The following is a 12,905-nucleotide window of genomic DNA, read 5'->3' as shown; positions in this document are numbered from 1 at the left end:
ATTCTTGCAAACTCCTCCATTAGCAGTTTTGCGGATTCAGTGTGTATTTCTTGCCCCTTCGTCCTGCTTTGTATTCTGATCTTCTGGCTTCTGACCCTTGCGTATTTTCCCGGCTCCTGAGACTTGCTTAGCCCGTGTATCGATGTTTGCGCCTTGAACAACCTTTGCCTGTCTCTGACCATTCTTTTCGTCTGCCCTAACATTTCCCTCCTGAGATAAAGCCGACCCACACTTGGGTCCATTACCTTACCTCCTGTCTTAAGTCCTCTTGCTTGACACATAGAGACGAAACACATGATTTAAAAGAAGTTTTACAGTCTTCAGGGCTGTGGGGAGCTTGGGGAGAAGGACAAGATGGCACGGTTTGGAAAACCGGTCGATCACTGTGAGCATTGTGGTCTTACCTTCCGATGGAGGAAAATCCACGAGGAAACCGAGGGCCACATAGGACCAGGGACGGGCTGGGATTGGCAGGGGTTTGAGGAGCTCTGACAGCTTCTGGCTCGGGGTCTTTGCCTGGGTGCAGGTGACACATGCACTAACGTAGTCCAAAACATCTTCTTGGATGGTGGGCTACCAGAATTGTTTGCGGAGAAGGGAGAGCATTCTACAGAAACTGGGATGTCCTGCTGCTGGGGAATCGTGCGCCCACTTCAGGAGTGTTGGTTGCATACTGGTGGTTATGTATTGTTTCCCTGTTGGTATCTCGGGGTCCAGGTTCAGTCTCTTGCGCCTTCTTCAAGTCCTGGGTGAATTGCCACTGCACAGGGGCAATCACACAGTACTGGGGCAGGATGAGTTCCGGGTTACCCAAGAATGGACAGCCCTCGTGTACTCGGGAGAAAGCATCGGCCTTGGTGTTCTTGCTGCCTGGCCTGTATGACACTGTGAAGTGAATCCTGGTGAAAAAAAGGGATGCAATGTTCCAGGGGGCACGGTGTTGCAGTGGGTTTGGCCTGTGCCTGCTCTCTCGTGGGTCTGGGGTTTGAATCCTGCTTGGGGTGCCTTGCAATGGACTGGTGTGTTCTCTCCCCCTCCAGCCTTGCACCCTGTGTTGCCGGGTTGGGCTCCGGCTTGTGTGTGTCACTGCTGTGCTGTATAATAGGGATTTGCAATATTTAACTAATACAGAGAAATAATAAGCTGAATACACTACAGTATTTTATTTTCACAATGTACTCTTTGTTTCATTTCTAAATTTGTTTTCTTTTGCTTTTTTTCACAGCACCACCCAAACACTCCCTTTTTTGCTTGCTAGCCATTTTAAATAAAAAGTAACTTGACTGGAATCAAAAATGAAAAATTCTGTAAATAAAACAATGTTTTTCTAAATAAAATGCAGTCGCTGCAACATACCTAAATGTTAATTGAGGCTCAATGACAAATGTAGATGTCTTGCAACAGCATCACCAGCTGATATTGTGCAGCAGATTAAACAGTTGACATTAAGCATTATGACCAGAAGTGAGAACTTAATAATATAATAAGGTTACCGAAACAGCTGTGGTGCAGTGGGTTGGACCACAGTCCTGCTCTCCAGTGGGTCTGGGGTTCGAGTCCTGCTGGGGGTGCCTTCCGACGGACTGGCATCCCATCCTGGGTGTGTCCCCTCCCCCTCTGGCCTTACGCCCTGTGTTACCGGGGAGGCTTTGGTTCCCCCTGACCCTGTATGGGACAAGCGGTTCTGAAAGTGTGTGTGTGAGAGAAACAGCTGTCGTAAGTCCGGGTGCTTTTAAGCACCGTATGTCTTAAATGAAGGCTTACTCCTGCTCATTCAAGTTACTTTACACTGGGGGTAAATGAGTCCAAGGGGGGTGCAGTGGTGCAGTGGGTTGGACCGGGTCCTGCTCTCCGGTGGGTCTGGGGTTCAAGTCCCACTTGGGGTGCCTTGTGTCGGACTGGTGTCCCATCCTGGGTGGGTCCCCTCCCCCTTTAGCCTTACGCCCTGTGTTGCCGGGTAGACTCCGGTTCCCCGCGACCCCGTATGGGACAAGCGGTTCTGAAAATGTGTGTGTAAATGAGTCCGAACTAATAACTTTATTTCAGGCCTGAGCATCTGAGTGTTATTCCCATTACGAAACTCATACTATCACTACTTAAGAATTACTTTTCACTTTTGTATTTCATTAAGCAGTCTGTGAATTTAATGCTTTGAAGATGAATCTTTACTGAACACTCAGTGAAATCATGACTGGAGCAGCAGATACCCCACCTCAAATCTGATCTTATCTGCTACAAGGAAGAGCTCAACTGAATCTTTATAACCTGAAACAGTATTTCCTCATATAAAACTAACATGAAGTATTGCCTTAAATTGGTAAAATTGCCACTTCCCTCAATATGGCATAAGTACATAAAATACAAACACCAAAGTTACTTTGAATTGGAAAATAATTAGTGCGTGATAATGAAATGTTTTGCTCTAATATAGATATTTTCTACCACTTTTATATTCTGCAGCAAATATAGAGCGATTATAAAAACTAAGAAATTTTCACCAAAAACACAACACATAAGATCTGCATTATGTTTTAATAATCTTTGCAGCTGGTCTAATCAGCTCAGATCAGAACAAGAATCCTTTGAGGACTGTGTTGATCAGAAAGACTGGATCTGGGAAAAGTGCTGCTGGAAACACCATCCTCCAGAAAGAGGCTTTTTTGTCAAAAATGAGTTCAAAATCTGTCACCAGTGAGTGTCGAAAGGCTGTAAGAGATGTAGATGGCAGACGGGTGGCTGTTGTCAACGCCCCTGGATTATTTTACACAGTATTCTCTGAGAAATAATTTCTGAAGGAAATTGGGAAATGCATCTCCCTGTCGGCTCCTGGTCCCCATGTGTTCCTCCTGGTTCTAGAACTGGGTCATTTCACTGAAGAGGAAAAGAAAACAGTAGAATGAATTAAGGAGACTTTTGGTGAAAAGGTTGAAGAATATATTGTAATGCTGTTCACACACGGAGATAAATTACATGGAGAACCTATTGAAGAGTTCATCAATGATGGCGATGATGACCTCAGAATATGTGTTGATAAATGTGGTGGAAGGTACCATGTCTTCAACAACAACAGTGAAAACCAGAAACAGGTGACTGAGCTGCTGGACAAGATAGACAAAATGGTGAAGTCTTATGATGGATGTTTCCACACCAACGAAATGTTCCAGGAGGCAGAAGCAGCCATCAGAAAGGAACAGGAAAGATTAATGATGCTGAGAGATGAGGAGATACAGAGATTTAAAGCTGAGATCACAGCTAAATATGAGAGAGAAAAGGAGGAAATGAGGAAAAGGATGGAGGAAGAGAGAAATAATTTGGAGTGGAACAGAGAACAGATTTAACAGCAAATAAGAGAAACAAAGGAGCAGATAAAACAACAGGATGACAAACTTAAAGAAATTAAGAAAAAAGAAAAGTTGAACAAACATCTGGATTGGAAAATGCAAGACTGACAGCAGAGACAGAGAAAAGAAATGAATTGCAAGTTAAACTTAAGTTTCAAGAACATCAGAAGAGAAAATGTGAAGAGGAGATAAAGCAGCATGAAATGCAAGTAAAGAAAGTGTAGCGCCACCCTCCGTTTACCTGACTACGAGGGTGGTGCCCTGGGTTCTATTATAACAACTGAAATGTTATAACCCAACTCAAGTACCTCAATAACAGAACAAACATTAAATTCTCCAAACGCCACGTAAATAGAAAACCCAAAGATTATTGTCCAATATACAACACTAACTCCAAAATCCCATCTGATCAAAGCAAATCTAAATAACCAAAACATGAAGAAAATACAAACTTCACCAAGTGCACTACAAACAACAAATAACCTCACTGCTACACTTCGACACACAGACTTGAGAAGTTTCGTACAGAACCTTCTTTCTCCCAATAATTAGTGCCTGAATACTGCTCCGGAGTTCTTCAAACACACGTAAGACAGCCCCTCGTTGTAGGTCTGATTGCAGCTTGTGTACGTTGAGACCCAAGAATAATGGTCATTTCACTCTTGCGAGTAAAGAAACAAAACCCGCAGTTTACCTCGCCAGCGATCTCCTCAGTCCTCCTCCATGACTGTGGCAACTCGACGTGACGGGCTGAAAACTCGCAGTTTCCTAACGAAATGTCTCGTGGGACAATGAATACACAACGGAAACTTATCTCCAACCTCGGCACTATACAATCAAACCGAAATATTTTTTTCTCTTTGGTTGTTCTTCGAGCAACCAGAAAATATCACTTCCTCGCTCCTCACACTCCAGAGCACTCTCTCCAGAACACCTCCTTCTCTCCTTCTCCTTCTCGACCCTTCTACAAAAATCTCGAAGCTTGTCTTGTCCCGTCCAGTCTCGTCCATCTTTCCTCTCATTAGAACTTCTCCCCAAACCGAACCCCAATCAATTTGCAATAAGTGCAAAACTGACATGACATGTAGGTTGCACCTGTTCCAACATGTGTTGGCATGGCTTCAGCCAAACTATATATCAAATTTATGAAGCTTTATTTAAATCTTCAAAAAGTGAACGCACAAACTAGTAGCGCTAAAGAGCTACAGAAGAATATGACAACCTGGCAAATTAATATCATAGGAAAATTGAGGAATTGAGAAAAATGTCCAATGAAAAAGAAGAAGAAACAAGAAAATTGGCAGAGGAATCATACTTTGAGTGAAAAATTACAAAAAAAAAATACAGAACAGCTTCAACTATGTATTTCATGGTATCCAAATCATGAACAGCCATTGGACAAACAGCACTGAAAAGGACAAGTGAAGAATGTGGAATAAATTAAACTTTGAATGAGAGATTCATGTTGAGTTCATGCTAACACGTGACCAAAACCCAGTGCTTCTGCTCTAGATCTTTTTTTACTGCAGTCAGGTGTCATACCTACAGATCAGTGACAGTTCCTCTGATACACCAGGATTTCTTATCATTCTTGGATGCTTAGACCTGCTTTAATTAAACAACTCGTACCATTAATAGCATATGAATGGTTTAGTTAGTATGCTGTTCTTTGGAAGTGCTGTATTTTGGTTTTACTTGCTAAACTAAAGTTCAGTTTGTTAGTGTGGCCAAGAAACTCTTGTGAAACAAATTTTCTCCTTCCCGTTCAGCCATAGGAGACACTGAAAGAAACACACTCAGACCCCGAAAGACTTTTCACAACATCGGCCGATGGGAGAGCCCAATAAATTTGGGATCTCCCCGATCACCCTTAGTTGCTTGCTTTTATTTTTTGTTTTTATTTTTCTATTACTAAGCGTACATTTTAAAAATGTATAATCAAAGCATACGTCTAGGTCATGTTCGGATGAAACATTCACAATACACAGGAAAAGATGTTATACACTATGCGCAATTTTCAACGGCTGCACACAAGGACCCAGTCCACCCACTACCCTAAAACCACAGAGAACAACACCCAGCATGACCACCATACATCTTCATGCCCTGAAACCAACTGACCTAACACACCCGCAAAACTGAAACTAGTCTCACCAACAACATCCAAACCACTAAACCAGATTTAACGCACCAACAAATAACCAAACCAAGCCTAACCGACTACAAAACACCAAGCGACGCCTACCACCAAAACACCTAAAGCAAGCCTAACCCAACAAGCCAGCCATCCAGCCAACCCACTAACAATACCCAGCCACCAAACCAGACCAGGGCACAACCACCAACAGAAACCAACCAAGCCTACTCCCACCAACACAAAAACTAACCAAAAAACCACACAGACCAGGTCTAACACATCAACTCAGAACCATCCACAAATACCACCAGCAAAACCAAGCCAACAAACCAAACCTAACCACCAACCATCAAACCACATCCACCAGAAATACCAAACCAACAAACCAAGTCTAACCCAAGCCAACTCGAACAAAGCCAAATCAGACCAAGCCTAACTCACCAACCACAGCAATCAACCACACCAACAAACCACACCAGCTGGGCACCAACATGAGTATTTCGTTGAGGTTATCAAGTGGGCACCCCCCTTCATCGGTGTTTCGTTGAATTAAGCCCACGATACCTCCGGAAGGCTCAACAGTGCAATCCAGCGTCCCAGACACACCCCTCTCCACACACACACCCGTTCGATACCCTTCACTCTCAACAACTACCGCAACCTCAGCCATTTGACCACAGCGCTATACCTACCTTCTAACCTTACCTTCATACCTGCCACCAAACCAACTGCAACTGAGCCACTCCACAATGAAATTTAACACCACACTCTTTAAAATGATATTTCGATGCATGCTTTTGTTTGAATAATACTTGTTATAGAATTTTCCGTTTTTTTATTCAGAACATGTCAAGATTGTCTGAGGAAAATTAAATGTACCTTAGAAATATTATTACAAGTTGTGAATTTACATTTGATTTGATCTGTACTGGTTGTTCTGTTGAGGTACCTGTAGTTAAGACTATGTTAATAATATTAATAAAGTATTCAACCAAATGCCCTCTGGCCTTCCTTGTGTATCTGTATTCTGAGCCCCATGGAAACACAACAAAGGTCATTTTCAGATTTGTAACAAAGCGGCAGAAATGTACCAAGACTGTATGTGCTTGTGGGGACGTATGTAAATGAGAAGACACGAATATCCAGTAATAATTGCCTCCATTGCTTTTTGCAAAACAGAATATACAGCAATATATCTAGTGCACATCAATAACATACTGTAGAGGAGCATTACAAGATGGATGGAGAGAAAACACTTGTAGTTTTCCATTCTTCTTTTCATTGTCAGTAAAATAGAGAAAAATGTTCTCATACTGCAGGAAATTCTCATTACAATTAACATTTCAAAGACATAACATCTGTGTCACGTTTGTGAGGAACCAGAAAAGCAACTGGAGAAAATAGTTATGGTTTCTGGGTTTTAAACCATGGCATTAATCACACAACAGTGGGTAAAGGTTCACATCTGTGGCCTTGTGTATAAGCATGACATGGATTTGGTCCTTAATTTGATGTAAGGGTCAGTTTTCAGAATGTGTCTAATGAGTACACATATAACATGTTATACAGCTCAAATTCCTGCTCCATGAAAATTTTTGAGGTCCAGGTCCACATCGCTCAGTTCCACCTATTGGGAGTTGTGCGAGTGTCAAATACCAGTTTTGAAAAGTTGAAAGTGAACGTGTGAAACTTGCTAAACTGGCTGAACATAGTAGAACAGGCATTTCACATTTCAGGAGATGAGACTGAAAATATATGTGAAAGTATATTTTCAAAGTTCAGACAAAGATGCCATTACAGGGTAGTGAGAAATACTAACTCCTTCGGTCATGGCTGAGAGATTATTAACAGATTTTCTTAGTTGCCATGTCTGTTCTGAGACCTTCAGAGATCCAGTGTCTCTTCACTGCAATCACAGCTTCTGTAAAAGTTGTGTGGAACAATTCTGGGAGAAAATGAAAACCAGGAACTGTCCCAGTTGTAAGAGAAGGTCGTCTTTGGAGGATCTTTTAATCGATTTCAACCTGAAAGATCTTGCGGACTCCTTCAGCGGGAGGAAGAGAGCTGATCCAGAGGAGAACACCAGGGTGGAGAGCAGTATGAGGGACCAAGAAGAAGAGAAGGAGGTGATCTGGGATAAATACACTGCGAGATGTAAGTAGTTCTCTGTGGAGGAGGAAAAGGTTAAACAGGATGCCAGTCTATTTTACCATCTTTTACTAACTTGAAACAGCATTAAAGTTAAGTCTTTAAAATGACAGAAACATGAAACAGATTATGTCCACACTGGGCAGCACTGTTTGTACAGCGAGTGTGAAAGTTTGTGTGTTTGATCCCCACTCAGACTGTGTGGAGTTGGCATGTTCTCGCCATGTCTGTGTGTCTTTCCTACCACAGTCCAACGATATGTGTTTCAGGTGAACAGGGGAATCTAAATTGCTCATGGTGAACGTGTGTGTGTGTGTGTGTGTGTGTGTGTGTGTGTGTGTGTGTGTGTGTGTGTGTGTTGCTATCCTACGAAGGACTGGTGACCTGTCTGGGGTGTACCCACCTCAGTCCTGAACCCAGTGATTCTGGGACAGGCTCCAGATCACCACAACCCTGTACAGGACAATTACTGAATATGAATGGATGGAGGGATACAATACATAACCTCCTATGCGCACAACTTGTGTGTGTTCTACTTGTTTATACATGGAAGACAGTGCCATGTTGCAACTGTGTATCCGGTACAGAAAGGAATAAGTTAGGCAGTAATGCAAGATCACATGAGGAGAGCAATTTAAAAATAACCTTAAATACTGACTGTGTGCTAAATCATGGAAACACTGCATGAAAAAGAGGTCTGAAAACACTACAGTATTTTATTTTCACAATGTACTCTTTCTTTCATTTTAAATTTGTTTTCTTTTGCTTTTTTTTCACAGCACCACCAAAACACTCCCTTTTTTGCTTGCTAGCCATTTTAAATATAAAGTAACTTGACTGGAATCAAAAATGAAAAATTCTCTAAATAAAGCAATGTTTTTCTAAATAAAATACAGTCACTGCAATATACATAAATGCTAAGTGAGACTCAATGACACATGTAGATGTCTTGCAACAGCATCACCAGCTGATATTGTGCAGCATACTAAACAGTTGACATTAAGCATTATGACCAGGAGTGAGGACTTAATAATATAATAAGGTTACTGAAACAGCTGTCGTAAGTCTGGGTGCTTTTAAACACCGTATATCTTAAATGAAGGATTACTCCTGCGCATTCAGGTTACTTTACGCTGGGGGTAAATGAGTCCGAACTAATAACTTTATTTCAGGCCTGAGCATCTGAGTGTTATTCCCATTACTAAACTCATACTATCACTACTTAAGAATCACTTTTCGCTTTTGTATCTCATTAAGCAGTCTGTGCATTTAATGCTTTGATGATGAATCTTTACTGAACACTCAGTGAAATCATGACTGGAGCAGCAGATACCCCACCTCAAATCTGATCTTATCTGCTACAAGGAAGAGCTCAACTGAATCTTTATAACCTGAAACAGTATTTCCTCATATAAAACTAACATGAAGTATTGCCTTAAATTGGTAAAATTGCCACTTCCCTCAATATGGCATAAGTACATAAAATACAAACACCAAAGTTACTTTGAATTAGAAAGTAATTAGTGCGTGATAATGAAATGTTTTGCTCTGATATAGATATTTTCTAACAGCTTTATATTCTGCAGCAAATATGGAGCGGTCAAGAAAACTGAGAAATTTTCACCAGAAATACAACATATGAGATCTGCATTGTATTTTAATAATATTAAAATATATTTTCATATGCAGAAAACAGTAACAGGAAATATTTTCTCTTTGCAGCTGGTCTAATCAGCCCTGATCAGAGCAAGAATCCTCTGAGGATTGTGTTGATCAGAAAGACTGGATCTGGGAAAAGTGCTGCAGGAAACACCATTCTGCAGAGAGAGGCTTTTTTGTGTAAAATAAGTTCAAAATCTATCACCAGGGAGTGTCAAAAGGCTGTAGGAGATGTAAATGGTAGACAGGTGGCTGTAATCGACACCCCTGGATTATTTAACACAGTAGCTTCTGAGGAGGAAGTTCTGAAGGAAATTGGGAAATGCATCTCCCTGTCGGCTCCTGGTCCCCATGTATTCCTTCTGGTTCTAGAACTGGGTCGTTTCACTGAGGAGGAGAAGAAAACAGTAGAACGAATTAAAGAGATTTTTGGTGAAAAGGCTGAAGAATATATCATAGTGCTGTTCACACATGGAGATAAGTTACATGGAAAACCTATTGAAGAGTTCATCAGTGATGGCGATGATGACCTCAAAATATTTGTTGATGAATGTGGTGGAAGGTATCATGTCTTCAACAACCATGACAGTAAAAACCTCAGACAGGTAACTGAGCTGCTGGACAAGATAGACAGAATTGTGGAGTCTCATGGTGACGTTTCTACACCAATGTAATTTTTCAGGAGGCAGAAGCTTCCATCAGAAAGGAACAGGAAAGATTAATAAGGATGAAAGATGAGGAGATACAAAGATTTAAAGCTGAGATCACAGCTAAATATGAGAGAGAAAAGGAGGAAATGAGGAAAAGGATGGAGGAAGAGAGAAATAATTTGGAGTGGAACAGAGAAGAGATTGAAAAGCAAATAAGAGAATGAGAGGAGTAGATAAAATGGCAGATTGAAGAGAATAACAAGAGAGAAAAGGAAGAAAAGGCCAGAAGGAAACAAGAAGAAAAAGAAAGGAAAGAGTGGCAGGAGAAAATGCAGAAAATAGAGGAAGAGAGAGAAAAACAGAAATATTTGTGGGAACAGAGATTTAAGGAAGAAACACAAGCGAGAGAGAAACAAGAAAAAGAGCTGGAGGAAAAAAAGAAGAAATTAGATGACTGGAAAGAAGCGATGGACAGAGATTATGAAAACAAGAAGAATATGATGAAGAAGGAAAAAAAGGAGAGAAAAAAGGAAGATGAAGAGAAGAGAAAAAGGTTTGAAGATGAAAAGAAAGTTTATGAGGAACAAATCAAAGAAGCTATAGAGGCTGAAAAACAAAAACTGGAAGCAGAAATGGAAATGAAGATAGAAATGTGGGAAAAAGAGAAACTGGAGGAGGAGAAAAGGAGGCAGGATGAAGAAAGGAGAAAGGAAGAGGAAGCAATGGAGGAGAGGAAACAGTGGGAGAATGAGAGAAGGCTGCTTGAGGAGGAGATAAAAAAGGTCAAAGAAGAAAACAGAGAAAAATTCAAACAAATGGAAGAAAATAATAGAAAGATGAAAGAAGAATTAGAAAAATGTCAAAAACAACTTAAGGAAATGAAGGACAAAGAAGAAAAGTGGAAAAATTATGCAGAGAAGCAAAAAGAAACACATGAAAAAGAGATGCAGAAAATGCTTAAGTTGCAAGAAGAAGATAAGCAGAAGAAGAAGGAACTTGAGGAGGAAATAGACAAAGTTAAAGCAAAACTAGCTGAAGAAACTGAAAGGTTGAAAAAGGAATACACACACACACACACACACACACACACACACACACACACACACACACACACACACACACATTTTCAGAACCGCTCATCCCATACGGGGTCACGGGGAACCGGAGCCTACCCGGCAACACAGGGCGTAAGGCCAGAGGGGGAGGGGACACACCCAGGACGGGACGCCAGTCCGTCGCAAGGCACCCCAAGCGAGACTCGAACCCCAGACCCACCGGACAGCAGGACCGTGGTCCAACCCACTGCGCCACCGCACCCCCTGAAAAAGGAATATCAGAAGAAAATTGATAGCATGAAACAAAAACTTGAAAAAGAAACAAGAGCATTGGCTGAGAAATCAAATACTTTCACAGCTAAAGACCTAGAAGGATTCTTAACAGGAGGAATAATAATTGGTGCAGCAGTCGAAGCAGTATGGGGTCCCGTGGGAATAGTAGTTATAGCAGCAATTAGAGCAATAATTGGAGCAGTAACTGGACTTTTAAGAAAAAGGGAATGACACAGTGCTAAATTTAGAAACCTTCTACACGAAGCAAAATTTACATTATGAATACAAACACAATATAAAAACTGAAATTAACTGGAATGTGGAGTTTGTTTTATTAGTGTAATTCTTGCTACAAAGATATATTGCAGAAAGTCTGTGACTGGGACACAAAGACAGGTTTAGAATTAGAATTTGCATCTTTTACACCAGAGCCAATACAACTGCGCAAATACAATCATGATACTGTAACAGCCCGCATTCCTGGAGAGTGTTATGTTTGAGCAGGAAAATGGGTTTATTGTAAATAGTTGAGAATTGTGAGTAAAATGTGAATGAGTTGTTCAACTGCTGTGGGGACTCACAGGGAATATAAGGGGGTGAGTGTTTGTTGGGCAGTGTGAGGTAGAATGAAAAGTGCTAAGTAGGCTCGTTTAACTTGTAGATTTGGTTAACTATTGCTTCTTGGTCAAGATTGAAGTGCAGTACCGGAGATTTTAGCAGGGGCAGAGCGGAGCCTAGTACAAGCCTGTGTGTAGCATGACTGCAGCTTTCCTGGGGCAAAGCTCTGCTCCCTTGTAGGAATTATTTTATTTTTTGGGTAGCCTGCTGAGCCTAAGGTGCAGGGTTTCAGGTGGCTTATCCACCGTCCCCGCAGGGTGACGCAGAGATGTTTACATTTATTCACTTAGCAGACACTTTTCTCCAAAGCAACTTCCAATGAACTCTATGTAGTGTTACCAGCCCACACACCTTATTCACCAAGGTGACTTACACTGCTAGATACACTACTTACCATGGGTCACTCATCCATACATCAGTGGAACACACACACTCTCTCTGTCACTCACACACTGTGGGGGAACCTGAAAAGCATGTCTTTAGACCGTGGGAGGAAACCAGAGCACCCGGAGGAAACCCCGAGACAACAGGCAAACTCCACACAGACTGAGCAGGGATCAAGCCCATGTTCTCTCACACCACTCAGGCGCTGTAAGACAGCAGCGCTACTCACTGTGCTGCTGTGCCACCATGCTGCCCGATGATGAAATGTTTGGATGTGATTTCGTGTTTGTGATTTGTGATGTAGAATATTGGAGGGTTGTAACGTTTATTCTTATGATATGAAATAAAGTATGCAAAAATAAAAAAAAACTGTAGATTTTGTACCATTTTAAATTTAATAATGTTAAGTTTTAGATGTATATTGTATGAATGTTTATGGTTTTTAATAACAGAGTAAAGTCAGAGTGTAGAAGTTTGACATGGGCGCTTGGGTACTTTTCTTGTGGGTTTTATACACTGATGTATTTTTTTTGCTGTTTTCTTAAAACAATTTTAACAGTTAAGGGTTTTAAAGTCCCAGGTCAGATGAGTGAATAAACTCTGTCATGTTTATGATGAGATATTTTTATGATGATATGTT

General features: G+C 41.2%; 2 pseudogenes; both read left to right on the top strand.

Moving 5' to 3' along the window:
• The first annotated feature begins 1,454 nt into the window (after positions 1-1,454).
• On the top strand, positions 1,455-3,338 carry LOC108932626 (GTPase IMAP family member 7-like; annotated as a pseudogene).
• A 4,095-nt stretch (positions 3,339-7,433) lies between these two features.
• LOC114910178 (GTPase IMAP family member 7-like) lies at positions 7,434-10,159 on the top strand (annotated as a pseudogene).
• Positions 10,160-12,905: the final 2,746 nt, after the last annotated feature.

Source organism: Scleropages formosus, chromosome 3, assembly GCF_900964775.1.
Source record: "Scleropages formosus chromosome 3, fSclFor1.1, whole genome shotgun sequence".
NCBI classification, from domain to species: domain Eukaryota; kingdom Metazoa; phylum Chordata; class Actinopteri; order Osteoglossiformes; family Osteoglossidae; genus Scleropages; species Scleropages formosus.
The sequence above is the reverse complement of the archived record's forward strand: the minus strand, read 5'-3'. Positions and strand labels throughout refer to the sequence as shown.